Genomic DNA, 18782 nt, shown 5'->3' with positions numbered 1-18782 from the left:
TGGCGGGAATGCACTCTGGAACCAGCGAATACCTGTAGATGTCCCAGTTCATGAGATGCGGCCTAACGTATTTCGAGTCAATATTTTTCAGAGGCCGTTAACCTGTGTGACACGGCATCGCATGCCACACCTTCATTTGACTTCTGCTGCCTGCTGATAGGCTGTCGCTCCAATGAGCGTCTTATAGCAGTCTCTCACAGGATTGTGGTTAATGTAGTTTGGCACCAATTATTTCCCTTGATGGGTGCCGAAAGCACAGGGTCACAAATGCACGCCCTGGATGGGCCCCGTAAGCTGAAGCATCTTAATTCAGGCACTGGTCCCCTCAATATCAACTGGGACAATTCCAAGCTGCCGACCCGCTTCTCATCTTGCGGTGGTGCACTCCCCGCGACAGGACCTGCCGCGTATAGATAAAGCTCCAAGTGTGCCCAGGTGGCGGGAATGCACTCTGGAACCAGCGAATACCATGTAGATGCCCCAGTTCATGAGATGCGGCCTGACGCGTTTCGAGTCAATCTTATATATATATATATATATATATATCTCTGCAAAGCGACCCACTTCGGAAATCACAGGGCGCTCTCAGGCGGTGCGTTCAGAGACGGCAGGGTCAGGCCGTAGTCAAATTGTTCATTCGTTTCCCCGTAGGGCTGGGTTCTCGCGCACTCCCGGAAGAAAACAGATCGTCACCAATTCATATCGTCAAGTTTCTTTCTTTATTTACAGCATGCCAGTTAGAAAAACTCTACGCGTTTCAGTCCCACCAGGGACCTTGTTCACGAGACTGGTCTTTGCTAAAACTTTTTTGTTTGTTTTAAATCCACCTCTACAATCAACAGTGACATCACTTCCTTTTCCGGAGCTAGGCATTCTGGTCAATGAGGTCCAAACAATTTTAACTTAATAAATTATGCTGTTACCAGTTAAATTGAACAGAAACTGGGATTATTACCCTTGGGTAAGGAGGCAAAGTGGTGATAGCGATATACACATAATGCGACAACCTTCGTTAACAAAGCATTAATATACCTGAATTGCTATTCATATTGCATTGAATATGGCCCTCTGGTGGGTCATCTTTTTTGACCAAGGTGATACACTCATAATTAATTTTAAACAATCTGAGTCCCAGCTAGGTGTCGAGTTTGCCCTCTGGTGGGCCCTCATTTGTCATGTAATATTTTGTGTCTAGATTTCCTCCCAGTCTATTTTTCATTTTTTTCTCTTTGAGATTAATACTATTCTGCCCAGTGCTCCCGAGCCCACCCAAACTGTGATGAAATAAAAAATATAAAAAAATATTCAATTTTAGAGATAAAACAGCACAATTCGTTGACAGTTACAGAAAATGTCACTCATAATGAAAGATAGTTCTGCAGTTTATAGATGGTAATGGAGTTCCTCGTCTTGATTTAGACCATCGGGGGTCAAAGTTCTGAAATTTAGAATATGCTTCGATTCTTTTTGCCTCATCACTCTTTCACGGTCTCCTCCTCTGGGATGTGTTCCCACTGCTTCAATGGCATAGAATTTAAGATCTTTCCAGTTTCCTTTGTGTGCCTTCTCCATATGTTTGGCCACCGCATTGCTCCTATCGGTGTTGATTGTGGCCCTTACGTGTTCCAAGATGCGTTTTTTCAATTCGCATTTTGTACTCCCCACATATTTCATTGAGCAAGGACATTCAATAATGTAGATTACAAATTGGGTCTTGCAGTTGATCAACTGTTGGATTTGCCACATGCGTTTATTTGCCATAAGTACTTCCTTGGTGTTTTGTGCGAACACATCCCAGAGGAGGAGACCGTGAAAGAGTGATGAGGCAAAAAGAATCGAAGCATATTCTAAATTAATCTCAAAGAGAAAAAAATGAAAAATAGACTGGGAGGAAATCTAGACACAAAATATTACATGACAAATGAGGGCCCACCAGAGGGCAAACTCGACACCTAGCTGGGACTCAGATTGTTTAAAATTAATTATGAGTGTATCACCTTGGTCAAAAAAGATGACCGACCAGAGGGCCATATTCAATGCAATATGAATAGCAATTCAGGTATATTAATGCTTTGTTAACGAAGGTTGTCGCATTATGTGTATATCGCTATCACCACTTTGCCTCCTTACCCAAGGGTAATAATCCCAGTTTCTGTTCAACTTAACTGGTAACAGCATAATTTATTAAGTTAAAATTGTTTGGACCTCATTGACCAGAATGCCTAGCTCCGGAAAAGGAAGTGATGTCACTGTTGATTGTAGAGGTGGATTTAAAACAAACAAAAACGTTTTAGCAAAGACCAGTCTCGTGAACAAGGTCCCTGGTGGGACTGAAACGCGTAGAGTTTTTCTAACTGGCATGCTGTAAATAAAGAAAGAAACTTGACGATATGAATTGGTGACGATCTGTTTTCTTCCGGGAGTGCGCGAGAACCCAGCCCTACGGGGAAACGAATGAACAATATATATATATATATATATATATACATAACTCCCTATACCTAAACAGATAAGTAAAAAAATATCGGAAAAAATATTGATGTAAAATATATAGTTGTGCAAAATATCGTTTTTTTTTTTAAATTTATATATATATATATATATATATATATTTCAGGCACATTATAGTTAGAAATTAGCATTTAAAAAAAACTTATAAATTCACTGAAAAAAACATAGGTTTTAGGGAAAGTTATAGTTAGTTGGACATTTCACTCGTATAAAACCATAGAAATTCCCCCATTATAGTTAGTTCAGCTAACTATAACTCGCACCCCCGCAATGCACTGCTGATGACGTCACATATTACATCACTCATGACATGGTCAGTGACATCACTGATGACATCACTGATGACATCTCAAATGACAGCAATGATGACATCCCTGATGTTGTCAAGTTTTGGTAGCATTAGAAGCCAGTCTTTGCTTAAGCATTGATTAAATGAGTCATGCTTTGACACTAATGTGCTGTACTTAAATATGTAGATTGTGTGCAGTACCCTTACCTCTTCTAGACTAGTGAATGAGTTTTGGTAAACTCCTAGGATAGTGTTGCTTGTCTAAAATCACACTGTGAGTCTGTGTGCATTTTGGTAAAGATTGTGATAGAAGCATTTGGTAACATCGGGTATTTGCTGACAGATAACTGTTTTAAAACCGGTCATGTTGTCAAGTTTTAGTAGCTTTAGAAGCTATTCTTTGCTTATGCATTGATAAAATGAGTCAGGGTTTGACACTAAAGTGCAGTACCATGTACTATTCTCTTCACTGTGCCAGAACTGAAAATTTAAAAGTTTTACCCAGGCACTGTCCTAGCAGTAGTCTGATGATTTAGTCAGTTTCCAAGTACTCATGTTGTGAACCATACATTACCACATAGACTGCTTCAAATGTCTATGCAGTATGCATGCAGTCTTCTAACATACTATACACTTGTCTTTCACACCTTCAATTCCCTAGTCAGTATCTATACAGTCCAGCAAATATCCTGTCACTCCCTTTGCACTCCTCTAGTGACCCATTCAGTACCAAGTACTAATCCATTCACTGTGTCAAAAGCCAACCACTTATAAATTCACCCAGGCACTCTCCTTGGTGTACTCTAATCATTCCGTCAGTACCCAAGTACTCATGCAGTGAGCCAGGCCTTAGCACATAGACTGCTTCAAATGCCTATTCACTATGGATGCAGTCCTCTAATCACCTACACAGTTGTCTTTCACACCTTCAATTCCCCAATCAGTATTCATACACTTCTAGCAAACACCCTGTCACTCACCCAGTGTGTCTCCTTATAGTACTGTAATCATTCAGTCAGTTAGCATGTAGTCTTTTAGTGAGGTAGGCTTTAGGGCATGAACTGCTTCAAAGTAGTATGCACTATGCATGTAGTGTTTTAACCATCGTCACACTTGTGGTTCAGGGCTATAGTTTCTTAGTCAGTTTTTATATAAAATGTGTTTGTACAGTTATGGAATAGTATAAATGTGAAAGTTATTAATCTACATTTATATGTGATTCTTTTTTACAGATACTGTTTTTCAACTTAAAAATAGAGAAATCATGCCAGAAAAAAAAGAAAAAGAAAAGAAACTCAGAAAGGCGCAGGAGCAGGAGTGTTTCTCATCCGTTTGCACTCTTCTCATGCAAGATTGTTCGGATGAAGGGTCCTTAGGTGTTTCATCATACTTGCCGTGCCGTACGAGTATTTCTTGTTAGGATCCCCTCGCGACAGAACTCTTTTGCAAATCTTGCACGTGACCAAGGTGGCATTGGTCTTTGTTTGCCCCTCGGGAAAAGTAAAAAATTTCCACACCACTGAAGAAAAACGTTGTGGGCGTGGTGCCTTCTCCAAAAATGTATCCTCAGATTCCGTGAATATTTTAAAGTGGCAACATTTACAGTTTTTGTAAGTTAAACTTCTAAAATTTTGTTAGCCGTAAGCATTTTATATATCTGTGATTTGTATCTTGTGGTATTTTGCTGAGAATAGCATGTTGTTTTTTTTTTAACAATCTTTCTGATTGTTTTTTTTTTTGCCCGCTGTTAAGTGATGAGTACGATTGAAATCACTATTTTTAGTAAAATTCAATATATTCTGAGAACAGCAAAAAAGGCAAGCAAATTACTTTGTGGAAATTATGCTGTGTTGTAAAAAATGTATTATTACATGTTATCATTTTTTTTTCCTTTTCTTTCACAGATCCAAATTTTAAAATAAGCAATTTATATGAATTTAGATTGCAATGAAAATCTGAAAAAAATGTATACAATTGTTTATTCCTATTACTGTGAAGGTAAGTTTAACTAATTCTCAATATGCAGAATGGGGAGGTCTGCAAGAAGCTACAAAGTTGAAACACGTTTCTAAAAACACTCTGTTTATACCTATGTAGTTTTGAAATCTGACCATAATCAGATATCATGTGACCTGCAAAAAAAGAAATTTGAGGGGTTCATAATATTTCCCATTGTACCTATTGAAGGACCACAATCATTTCAATCATTCTTCTTTGAACATCTTTGCAGACAAAACTCTGTGCTTACCTTCTATCATTCGCAAGGAATTTTAAAACCGGAAATATGTCACTTTTTGTAACATAGTTATTGTGCAAGACACTCTTTCATATTTACAAAGAGAGGAAAGGGCACTCTTTATACTCCATGTAAATACAACCTCATTATGCACACCACTTTGCGTTGAAAGGGTGTTCTATAAGTGTTGTTGTGCATGATTGCATTGAATACTCATAGAACAAGACACATGTCTAGATTTATCAGAAATCATAAATCTCGATATGTGTGTGAATGCTGCACGATTCTAAAATTGGTGTAGGAAAGCACAACAAGGAGAATTGTTTTCATTTCTCCACATTTTTATATCTTCATTGCATGCTACAATGCTCAGCATACATTGAAAGAGAAAAATGCCTTTACTGATTGTTTTTGTGCAGGAAGGTGTGTCTTCCTGCACAAAAACAAACAGCACATGACACAGATATCCTTGCACTATGGTGCAAGTGTGCCTGTGTCACCACATGCCTGCAGTTTAAGCAGCCGTGCAGAGAGAAGCATAGATTTGCAACATATTTATCTACATATGTTGCATCCCTGTGATTTGGAAGTACTACAGCACACTGCAGTTAACCCCTTCTGTGCCCATGACGAGCTGGACTCGTCATGGAGCACAGTCGCGCTGTGCCCATGACGAGGCCAGCTCGTCATGAGGCATTCCCTGGGGAATCCCTCTGGTGCGGGCACCAGAGAGATTCCCTTTCACTAAAAATAGCCTCGGGAGCTGGCCCCGAGGCCCCCCCCTGCTTTCAGTGTAATGACGATCAGCGCGCACGTCGCGCCGACGTCATTACACTGAAAGTGAAACTGAAATGGCCAAGAGGCTCATTTCTGTTTCTCTTTCTACGTGCTCAGGGGGCTGAGATAGAAAGACGGGAGAGGTATCGTTGGAAAGGGGAGAATCTCCCCTTTCCAATGGTACCCCTCCCCATTGGATCCTTGCTTGGGGATCACCACAGGAGGGCGATCCCCAAGCAGGGATCCACCCACTAGACACCAGGGAGGGGGGAGCGGCCCCTTGGGCAAGGGCCTTTACTCACCCCCAGATTATTTTGGCATGACGTAGTCTTTTTGCCCCCCCTGGGGGGCAGATGGGGGCAGTAGCCCCCAATCTGCCCCCCGGGGGGGGGCAAAAAGCCCACTAGACACCAGGGAATTTTGAAAAAAATAAAAATAGGGGTGGGGGCTGCCCAAAACGGGCAGGCCCATGCCCCCACCCCACCCCCCAATGGGGGTGGGGTGGGGGCATGGGGCCTTTCTGCCCCCCCCTTTGGGGGGGGGGCAGAAAGGCCACTATACACCAGGGATTTCTTTTCATTTTTTTTTTAGGGTGGGGGCTGCCCGAAACAGGCACGCCACTGCCCCCACCCACCCACCACCATTATAGCCTTTCTGCACCCCCTGGGGGGCAGATGGGGTATTGGCCCCCAATCTGCCCCTTTGGGGAGGGCAGAAAGCCCACTATACACCAGGGATTTCTTTTCATTTTTTTTTTAGGGTGGGGGCTGCCCGAAACGGGCACGCCAATGCCCCCACCCACCCACCACCATCATAGCCTTTCTGCACCCCCTGGGGGGCAGATGGGGTATTGGCCACCAATCTGCCCCCCGGGGGGGCAAAAAGACCACTAGACACCAGCTAATTTTATAAAACATAAAAATAGGGGCGGGGCTGCCCAAAACGGGCAGTCCCATGCCCCCACCCCACCCCCCAATTATTACAGTCTTTCTGCCCCCCCCGGGGGGCAGATGGGGCATTGGCCCCTAATCTTCCCCTTCGGGGGGGGCAGAAAGCCCACTAAACACCAGGGTTTTTTTTTGCGCAATTGTTTTTAGGGTGTGGGCTGCCCAAAACGTAGTGCGCCTCAACAGGCAAGGGTCCTAAACGTAGTGCGCCTCACTACATTTTGGGCCCTTGCCCGTGGCGGGTCCTTAGGCCTCCCACACGAGTGAAGCACCGTTTTTATCAGGAGACCCGGGGGAACGCTGGGTGGTAGGAAATTTGTGTCAGCCCGGTGATGCCACAACTTTCCCACACAAAAAGGTGCGAAAAAGGTGAATTTTTCAGCTAAATTTGAGGTTTGCAGGGCATTCTGGGTAAGGAAACGTTGGGGGATCCATGCAAGCCATACCTCGATGGAATCCCCCGGGTGTCTAGTTTTCAGAAATGTGTGGGTTTGGTAGATTCCCCTAGGTGGCCGCCGAGCACCGGGCCAAAAACCCAGGTAACCACCCTTACAAAACCAGGTCGTTTTGAGGTAGGCAATTTTCATGTCGCCTCAATGGGCCCTTGCCTGTCGCGGGTACTTGGGCCTTCCACACGAGTGAGGCACTGTTTTTATCGGGAGACCCGGGGGAACGCTGGGTGGTAGGAAATTTGTCTGAGCCCGGTTATGCCACAACTTTCCCACACAAAAATGTGTGTAAAAGGTGATTTTTTCAGCTAAATTTGAGGTTTGCAGGGCATTCTGGGTAACGAAACGTTGGGGGATCCACGCAAGCCATACCTCCCTGGAATCCCCCGGGTGTCTAGTTTTCAGAAATGTGTGGGTTTGGTAGGTTCCCCTAGGTGGCCACCGAGCACCGGGCCAAAAATCCAGGTGACCCCCCTTGCAAAACCAGGTCGTTTTGAGGTAGCCAATTTTCATGTCGCCTCAATAAGTTTTGGGCCCTTGCCTGTCGCGGGTACTTGGGCCTCCCACACGAGTGAGGCACCGTTTTTATCGAGAGACCCGGGGGAACGCTGGGTGGTAGGAAATTTGTATCAGCCCGGTGATGCCACAACTTTCACACACAAAAATGTGTGAAAAATGTGTTTTTTTCAGCTAAATTTGAGGTTTGCAGGGCATTCTGGGTAAGGAAACGTTGGGGGATCCACGCAAACCATACCTCCTTTGAATCCCCCGGGTGTCTAGTTTTCAGGAATGTGTGGGTTTGGTAGGTTACCCTAGGTGGCCGCCGAGCACCGGGCCAAAAACTCAGGTGACTCTCCTTGCAAAACCAGGTCGTTTTGAGGTAGGCAATTTTCATGTCGCCTCAATGGGCCCTTGCCTGTCGCGGGTACTTGGACCTTCCACACGAGTGAGGCACTGTTTTTATTGGGAGACCCGGGGGAACGCTGGGTGGTAGGAAATTTGTGTCAGCCCGGTTATGCCACAACTTTCCCACACAAAAATGTGTGAAAAAGGTGATTTTTTTCAGCTAAATTTGAGGTTTGCAGGGCATTCTGGGTAAGGAAACGTTGGGGGATCCACGCAAGCCATACCTCCCTGGAATCCCCCGGGTGTCTAGTTTTCAGAAATGTGTGGGTTTGGTAGGTTCCCCTAGGTGGCCACCAAGCACCGGGCCAAAAACCCAGGTGACCCCCCTCACAAAACCAGGTCGTTTTGAGGTAGCCAATTTTCATGTCGCCTCAATACGTTTTGGGCCCTTGCCTGTCGCGGGTACTTGGGCCTCCCCCACGAGTGAGGCACCGTTTTTATCGGGAGACCCGGGGGAACGTTGGGTGGTAGGAAATGTGTATAAGCCCGGTGATGCCACAACTTTCACACAGAATAATGTGTGAAAAATGTGTTTTTTTCAGCTAAATTTGAGGTTTGCAGGGCATTCTGGGTAAGGCAACGTTGGGGGATCCATGCAAACCATACCTCCTTTGAATCCCCCGGGTGTCTAGTTTTCAGGAATGTGTGGGTTTGGTAGGTTCCCCTAGGGGGCCGCCGAGCACCGGGCCAAAAACCCAGGTGACTCCCTTTGCACAACCAGGTCGTTTTGAGGTAGGCAATTTTCCTGTCGCCTCACTACGTTGTGGGCCCTTGCCTGTTGCGAGTACTTGGGCCTCCCACATGAGTGAGGCACCATTTTTATCGGGAGACCCGGGGGAACGCTAGGTGGTAGGAAATTTGTGGCAGCTCAGTGATGCCACAACTTTCCCACACAAAAATGTGTGAAAAATGTGTTTTTCTCAGCTAAATTTGAGGTTTGCAGGGCATTCTGGGTAAGGAAACTTTGGGGGATCCACGCAAGCCATACCTCCCTGGAATCCCCCGGGTGTCTAGTTTTCAGAAATGTTTGGGTTTGGTAGGTTTCCCTAGGTGCCGGCAGAGCTAGGGTTCAAAAACTACAGCTAGGCACTTTGCCAAAAAAGGTTCATTTTTCACTGCGAAATTGAGGTGTGTCCACGATGCGTTTTGCGCCATTTCCTGTCACGGGCACTAGGCCAACCCACACAAGTGAGGTACCATTTTTATCGGAAGACTTTGGGGAACACGGGGTGGGTGGAAATTTGTGGATCCACGCAGATTTCAGAACTTTCCACCACAGAAATGTGGGAAAAATGTGTTTTTTTGGGCATTTTTTTAGGTTTGCAAGGGATTCTGGGTAGCAGAACCTGGTGGGAGGCGGTCAAGTCACCCCATCCTGGATTTCCCTGGGTGTCTAGTTTTCAAAAATGTATAGGTTTGCTAGGTTTCCCTAGGTGCCGGCAGAGCTATGGTTCAAAAACTACAGCTAGGCACTTTGCCAAAAAAGGGTCATTTTTCACAGCGAAATTGAGGTGTGTCCACGTTGCTTTTTGCGCCGTTTCCTGTCGCGGGCACTAGGCCGACCCACACAAGTGAGGTACCATGTTTCTCGGAAGACTTTGGGGAATGCAGGGTGGGTGGAAATTTGTGGATCCACGCAGATTCCAGAACTTTCCACCAGAGAAATGTGGAGAAAATGTGTTTTTTTGGGCAATTTTTTAGGTTTACAAGGGATTCTGGGTAACAGAACCTGGTGGGAGGCAGTCAAGTCACCCCATCCTGGATTCCCCTGGGTGTCCAGTTTTCAAAAATGTATAGGTTTGCTAGGTTTCCCTAGGTGACGGCAGAGCTATGGTTCAAAAACTACAGCTAGGCACTTTGCCAAAAAAGGGTCATTTTTCGCTGTGAAATTGAGGTGTGTCCACCTTACGTTTTGCGCTGTTTCCTGTCACGGGCACTAGGCTGACCCACACAAGTGAGGTACCATTTTTCTCGGAAGACTTTGGGGAACGCGGGGTGGGTGGAATTTTGTGGATCCACGCAGATTCCAGAACTTTCCACCAGAGAAATGTGGGGAAAATGTGTTTTTTTGGGCAATTGTTTAGGTTTGCAAGGGATTCTGTGTAACAGAACCTGGTGGGAGGCAGTCAAGTCACCTGATACTGGATTCCCCTGGGTGTCTAGTTTTCAAAAATGTATAGGTTTGCTAGGTTTCCCTAGGTGCCGGCAGAGCTATGGTTCAAAAACTACAGCTAGGCACTTTGCCTAAAAAGGGTCATTTTTCGCTACGAAATTGAGGTGTTTCCACCTTACGTTTTGCGCTGTTTCCTGTCACGGGCACTAGGCTGACCCACACAAGTGAGGTACCATTTTTCTCGGAAGACTTTGGGGAACGCGGGGTGGGTGGAAATTTGTGGATCCACGCAGATTCCAGAACTTTCCACCAGAGAAATGTGGGGAAAAGGTGTTTTATTTGGCAATTTTTTAGGTTTGCAAGGGATTCTGGGTAACAGAACCTTGTGGGAGGCAGTCAAGTCACCCCATCCTGGATTCCCCTGGGTGTCTAGTTTTCAAAAATTTATAGGTTTGCTAGGTTTCCCTAGGTGCCGGCAGAGCGAGGGTTAAAAAACTACAGCTAGGCACTTTGCTGAAAAAGGGTAATTTTGCATTGTGAAAATGTGGTGTGTTCACGTTGGGTTTTGAGCCATTTCCTGTCGTGGTCACTATGCCTACCCCTACAAGTGAGGTACCATTTTTATCAGGAGAGTTAGGGTAATTCAGATTTGTAAAGGAACTGTTATTACCTATTGACTTTCGATGCATTTCTGCCTTCCAAATGAAAGACATTGTGTAAAAAAGAAGTCATTCTAAAAAATGACTGATAATTCTGATGCTAGTATGAGTATCCCAATTTTGGAAATGTGCAAATATCTACTGTTTCTAAACTCTATATTTTGTTCCCATTTCAGAAATACATAGGTGTCTTTCATACCGATTTTTCCGTGTACACTTTTTTACAGAATAATTACTATATACCCGGTACATAATAAAAAACCATTGCAAGTTGCTGCTCAGTTTTTGGCTCTGGGTTCGTCGGGTTCTTGGTGAACCTACAAGTCCTATATATCCCCACAACCAGGTATGTCCAGCGGATGTAACGGTATATTGCTTTTAAAGAGCTGTCAAAATTAGAAGAAGTTACAGGTGAAAGCGTTGACACAAAAGGCGCTTTTTTTCAACAAATTTTCAATTTATCCTATATTTAACTGTTAGTTTCAATAAAGAAACCTTGATGGATCTACACAAATTACCCCTTGCTGAATTCAGAATTTTGTCTACTTCTCTAAAATGTATAGCTTTCCAGGATCCATTATTGCTTTTGTACCTATTTCTACCATTAACTGGAAGGAGGTTGAAAGCACAAAAAATAGCAAAAATAGGCTATGTCCCAGAAAAATGCCAAAACTGTGTGAAAAATGTTGGGTTTCTGACAAAAGTCTGGTATCCCCTAAAAGCTGTGACAATGGTGATTTCAGCCCCACAAACCCTTTTTTAACCCCTTCGACGCGCATGACGGAACGGTTCCGTCATGCACGTCGGTTGCGCTGTGCGCATGATGGAACCGTTCCGTCATGGCCCCGCCCGCGCACGGAATCTTCAGCGTGGCGCGGAAATCCGCGCCGCGCTGAAGAGGTTAATAACATTTGCAGGGAAAAACCCAGATGCTTTCATTTGCAGCCCGTTTTTAAAAAAAAAACCTAAATTTTGCTGTATTTGGGCTCATTTCTGTGACCCTCCAGGGGAATCCACAAACCCTGAGTACCTTCAGAATCCCCATGATGTTGGAAGAAAAGGACGCAAATTTGGCATGGGTACCTTATGTGGTCAAAAAGTTACAGGGGCCTCAGCACGCACTACCCCAAATAGCCAAAAAAGGGCGTGGCACAGGAGGGGGAAAAGGCCTGGCGAAGGGGTTAAAGAGGTTACTGTGTGATGCTGCAGCACTTCCTCATAGTTCTGCACTTATACATTCACCACACACTACTAATGCACTCATTCAGTCAATTACATACTACACATACATTCATCTAAACTTTCACACACTAACAAAGACATTTAGCTCTTTTTTTAAACCAGGACAGTTAGTTCTTACAAGAACTTTTTCTTTTCTTCTTTTTTGTTTTTTTACTTTTGTTTTGGTTTTTCCAACAATTTTGGGATTTTTTGGGATTTTTTGGAAAAGAAAAAACAAAAAACAAAACAGGAGGAACCAAACAATTACCTTCAGGGAACAATAAAAAAAAATTTAAAAACGTGACTTTCTCGCTGGCGGCAAATCAGATCGATCGACAGCTCACCGTAGCACAAAGTCGCATTGCACGTAGTGCAGAGCACTTCTAAAAATTGAAATTGAGGACGGATGTCCAAGTTTTGGGATGATGGATGCACTCTTGAAGTGCTCGGCTGCGATGAGGTGGAAGGCGCAGGAGCAGGAGTGTTTCTCATCCATTTACACTCTTCTCGTGCAAGATTGTTTGGATGAAGGGTCCTTAGGTGCTTCATCATACTAGCCGTGCCGCACGAGTATTTCTTGTTAGGATCCCCTTGTGACAGCACTCTTTTGCAAATCTTGCATGTGACCAAGGTGGCATTGGTCTTATTCTGCCCCTCGGGAAAAGTAAAAAATTTCCACACCACTGAAGAAAAACGTTCTTTGCGTGGTGCCTCCTCCAAAAATTCATCCTCAGATGTATGAGGAGATGCAGGTGATGCCTGCTGCCCTGAAGCCATTTTTAGTTGAAAAAAGTTAGAGCTAAGTGTAAACTTAGTCTAAAAAATCTTCTTCTCTGCAAAGAGATGCTCCTCCAAAGAAGGTCAAAGAAGAATGATTGAATTGGGTGGGGTCTTTCAATAGTTAGAACTGGAAGTGTAATGAACCAATCAAATCTCTTTTTTTGCAGGTCACATGGGATCCGCGCACCCTGCGCATAGGCAGCACACACCCAGCGCGCATCCGCGAAATTGAATAAAAAAAAATTATAGGATTAGATGTAAAAATATATTAGTTTTAAGACTAGTTTAGAGTTTGTCTTCAATTAATATTCACATGAAATACATATGAAATACATATATATATGTTTTTTTAAAGGTTAAATATTTCGCGGGATCCGTGCACCTACCGCGTCATAGACGCAGATGACGCATCGCGGAAGCGCGTAAACGTCGCGTTACGTACATCGAACGTGTCGCGTATAGGCTGGAAGTCGCGTACCAGTCGCATTGCAATCGTGCACTAAACACGTACCCAACGCATATAATGCGCGGATGCTGATACGTAGGGATCGAGAACGGTGCGCATAGGGTGCACGGATCCAAAAACATGGAAAAAAAATATATAAAATAAAGTTTTGAACATATAGTTAAAGAAATATTTTTAAAAATATAAAAAAATATGTTTGAAAAATCCAATAAAAACAAATAATATTTTTTACGTTTTTTAAAGAATTAATTAAAAAAATAAATTAAAAAAATGGTGATAAAAAAGAATTTCAAAAAAACATAATTAATGTAATTGACACACTGAATTTGACAAATATAGAAACCCAATGAAAATCATTAAACATGATATCTTTAGAGATAAGTTATAGATAGGAATTAGCATTTAAAAAACCTTTGAAATTCACTGAAAAAAACATAGGTTTCATGCACGTTATAGTTAAGAATTGGCATTTAAAAAACCTTTGAAATTCACTGAAAAAACCAAAGGTTTCAGGGGCATTATAGTTAGGAATTGGCATTTAAAAAACCTTAGAAATTCACTAAAAAAAACATAGTTTTCAGGGGTGTTATAGTTAGTTGGACATTTCCCTCGAACAAAACCCTAGAAATTCCCCTGTTATAGTTAGTTCAGCTAACTATAACTCGCGCCCCCGCAACGCACTGCTGATGACGTCACATATTACATCACTCATGACATGGTCAGTGACATCACTGATGACATCACTGATGACATCTCAAATGACATCACTGATGACATCACTGATGACATCATCCACTGAGTATGTGTTTCTGAACAGTTTTATTATGTTTAATATATATAGGGAAAGGCCTGTTGAAAAATAAGTGGGTGTACAAGTGTGTGAATGGATGATTTTCTAGGTGCGTAACAGACTCTATAAGTGAGTCATTAAATGTATCTTACTGCAGACTAGTGACTAAACTGTGTGAATGTCTGTATGTGTCTGTGTGTTGGTGTATCAGTGGCTGCATGGTTTTTTGAATAGCTATATGAGTGTCTATATCGGTTATTGATTGGTTGTCTGAGTATCTGTATGGGTGCCTGAGTGTTTGTGTGGGTAGGGTGTGTGTGACTCTGTGACTAGATGTGTGAGTGGGTGATTCACTCGGTGCATGGTTTCAAGAGTGCACCTGTGATGGACTGTATGGGTGGGTGAGTGTGTATATGGGTGTGTTAGTGAGTGAATGTATATCTCAGTGGTACATGTGTGAGTAACTACATATGTGAAAGGCAGGATATATGTGCGTTAGAGTATTTAAATGGCTGTAAGTGAGAGTGTGTGATTGTGAGAGTGGCTGTATGGATGAGTGTGTGTTTGTATCAGTGATTGTACAAACTGATAATGACGTAAAATTCACCTCTGGGAAAATTAAGGCATTCCTGGAGGAATTGTCTACACATTACCTAAAGACAGCTTTGGATTGCTGGGCTCAATGACCTGGTGAAGGGCACCAATAAGTGTATAAAAGACTGTCTTCAAGTGGCTTAGACTTGTGCTTCTGGGATTCCTATTGATAAGTCAATTCAAAATATGCTATTGGCATACCGCAGCCACCAAACAAGAGTCTCTCCATTCCTATCACTCAAATGTAGGCAACCAGACCCTAAGTAAACTATCAATCAGATAAATGGAGGAGACCCTCTGTGAGTTCATAGAGATGCAGTCAGTAAAAAAGTATTAGAACAGAAAATTAGCTACAAGAAAAGATATGCCACTAAATTTCGGTTGAAAGACCAGAGATGTTTGTGGAACACAAGGTAGTAGTAAAGAAAAGAAAATCCCTCAGGCATAACATCTTTATTTTTCCCAAACCTTGAGGAACTAACAAGCTAACCATAATGTGGTCATCCATGTGATAGCTTATCCAAGTGTTCCAGTATGGATGCAGAAACTGAGCAATACTCTACACAAGAAGGGTCCCATTGTGAAGCATCTACCCTGGGTTCCAAAATCACGAGGAACTGACATCAATCAGCACAAAGGCTATGAATTAAAATGAACTAATCTAGTGATGGACTCATTCTTATATCTATTGAATGCATCCTTCATGGTTGCATTCCCCCAATCTCCCTTTTTCTTCTTATGTAATTGGGATGTGTTGTAGTTAGAATTCACCCAACTCTACTCCCTGATCCATTATTCTCCCCCTCCTTTCCGTTGTTCCTTGGAATTCTTCTGAGAGATGAATGTTCGAATGAGGAAGTGAGCCAGTTTTGTGGGAGGGTTGATGACATGTGAGGAGATATTTGATGACATGCCTCTGCAATAAAGTTGTGTTGTTCAACTTACCTGCATTGTTTCATCACTTAAATGTGTACATTCATCAGTAGTCTTAGCCCTGTTGGCTCTTGACCATAATAATGGAGACTGGGGATGTGGTGACTACTTCTGCAGGTGTGGTGTTTGTAAAGACAGGTCTCAAGAGACAGGTATCTTGAAGATAATTTATTCAGAGGGAATTAAACAGACCACCAGCACCTCACCGCACGATACGTCTTCCTTTCTCCAGCCGCCACTCCATGAATCTTCCCCACATAGCGTTCTACCCACAACCCTAGAGAACCAGAACCCCACGTATCTTCCTCTTTTCAAAACTATAGAAACATTATACAAATCCACTTATACAAAAATCTAAAACAATGTACAGTAATAGAAATAAAGTTGAAGATAAATATAATGACATAAGCATAGATAAATATAATGACAGAGGCAAATATAGATAATTGGCAGAATCAATGCATAACTTAATTCTCAAATTATGCAGGAACACAAAGTTTCCTTATTGGGCAATGGGTGGTCTGTTTCATTCCCTCTGGATAAATAATCTTCAAGACACCTTGGGGTCTATTAGGATGGCGGACGGATGGCCGCCGGTGGTGGCAAACCGCCAGACCGGCGGCGGACATCCGCCCGCGATCACAATCCTGAAAACCGCCGGTCCCATTAGCATGGCGGTGACGACCGCAGCGGTGAGAATCTCCGCCCGCCACCTTTCCGCCAGTACCTAGCGGGCAGAACTGGACTTCTGCAATGAAGCCAGTGCAGGGCCAGGCTCCGCCGGCATGATTATGATGCCAGCGGTAGCCAGCCTTTCCGCGGCAGTGGAACCGCCATGGAAAGGCATGCGGAGAATGTCTCTGGGGCCCATTGCGGGCCCCCAATGTGTTGGGGGGGTGTGGTGCACTGGGGGTACCCCCTACATGTCCCTGTACCAGGTGGCAGGCACTGTACAGTACGTACTGTACGGAGCACCCTAATTGGACCAGCGGTTATGCCGCGGTAATTGCGGGCGCTCTTTTCCATAGCGGTCGGGGAGAATTTCCGACCACCATCCTAATAGGCCCCCTTGTCTCCTAAGGCCTCCTTTAAAAAAGGCAATGAGAATGGATTGTGTGGGTTTGTATCCTATCCTCGTCGACGGGTCTCAGTAGAGAAGGTATTAGGTTTATTATTTATTCAGAGGGAATAAAACTGACCAACAGCACCTCACTGCACAATACGTCTTCCATTCTCCAACCGCCAACCGAGAACCAGAACCCCACATAGTCCTAAGTGGTGTGGCTGAATGAGATAACTGAACAGCAGCACCCCCGGCTACTGTAGTAATTAATTCACCATAGAGTTGTGATCTCTGCTGCAGCTGAGCATGTTTCAATGGGAGCTGGAGCTTAGGTGATAAAGTCTGAGGCTAGAAATGACTATTTGCTTATTTACGTAGATGACAATGTCTTTGAAGGAGAAATGTATTTATACATTTATTTATAGAACACATATGATCTTGGTGCTAAAAGATACCTCTGTCAATAATTAAATGAACGCTAGGTACACACAAATACTACGGATGAATGTTTTCAAACCTACTTCCTTCTTGACTACACAATGGATTGGCTAAAGTTTGATAATGCAGGTTTAATAAGACCCTGGTATATACTAGTGCAATCGTGAATCTTCTATAATACACGAGCAGACATTATTTCACAAGCAACGGTTAAAAAAGGAAACTTTTGCTCAGTATGAACAGTTTGAAACGGAGGACACTTCTTTAAATCTAAAATTGCATGTGCACTTTGAATAGGATGTCCAACGATTTGACCTTAGTTACTGGGGTAAGAGGGCCACCTCATGAAGTGGGTCAGACAGAATCCTAACAATGGTGCATGTTTTTTTTTTCAAAGGAGCAGCAATTGGGCCTCATTTCCATTACGTTTTAAGAAACTGCTCCTCATCTACCGTCTCTACTGTTGTCAGTGAGTGAGTATTGAACTAAGAATACTAGATTAAAAGACGTTATTCCCACAAAACTCTTCACAGTACTTGGCTTTTTAGTGGCCTGCTGTTGCTTTTTGCATTTCATGGTAGTGCTCTAAGTGCTTCCCCACAAATGAGTATTCTGTAGTCATTTTTCTGTATTAGATTATTTTTCTTATTTTATTTGATCTGTATTGGATTACTGAAGTAAACCGAGTATAGTACATACATCTCAGCCTTTATTATTGCAACACAGAATATCTGTCGTTCACGCAGGAAGGAGATTAATATCATTGTCAGGCATAATTTGATTGCGAAAGTTGTTTGCCCAAACGCAGCATTTGTATTCCCAAACGTCCAGTGTGTATAGTGGATGCAGATGTGTTTTTTGATGTGACACGTCAATCCTGGGAGTCAAAGGCATCTATCTCACAAATCTCCCAAAATGTACAGTGAACATATGAAAATGTAATTTCTCCAAAATATCAGAGCAGCGAAAAAATGAGGAAATGAAGCAATGTGTAGTTGTATTATATGTCATCGGGGTTAGGGTCGGACTGGCCTATAGGGCAATCAACCAGTGCCAGAGCGGCTGGTCTAATAGGTCAGCATGTAGGCAGGTGTTGGGCCGGCGTATTTGGAATTGCGGTCCTGTTTGGGCCAGTTTTTCTGTTGATTTGCTTGATATTACCACAAACATTACCCGTGGCTAACCCAAATAAATGTAATCTTCTTGCAAAACACATTTAGTGCATATTACATGTGGCACCATTGACGTGGGTCTCCCCTGCATTTTTAGGCCTCTGCCTCCTGTGTTATTGCTGTATGCTGGACTCCATTTTGCTGGTCTAGATGCTTTGGGCACTTTGACACAGCTGTTCAGTGTCCAAGTGTTCCCTTTGTAAATTGTGTTATGGATTGCTGTTTCCATGATTAGCAGATTTGATTTACTAGTCAGACCCTAGTACAGTGCACTGTCTTTACCCAGGGCTTGTAAATCAAATAATGCTAGTGGGCTGCAGCACTGATTGTGCCACCGACAGAGGCAGCCTGTAAAATGTAACTCTGGCCTGTCATTGCAGAGCCTGTGTGCAGTCTGGTACTGCCAGGTTGACTTGACAAGTGCACCCACTTGCCAGG

Source organism: Triturus cristatus, chromosome 2_2 (assembly GCF_964204655.1).
Source record: "Triturus cristatus chromosome 2_2, aTriCri1.1, whole genome shotgun sequence".
Taxonomy (NCBI): domain Eukaryota; kingdom Metazoa; phylum Chordata; class Amphibia; order Caudata; family Salamandridae; genus Triturus; species Triturus cristatus.
The sequence above is the reverse complement of the archived record's forward strand: the minus strand, read 5'-3'. Positions refer to the sequence as shown.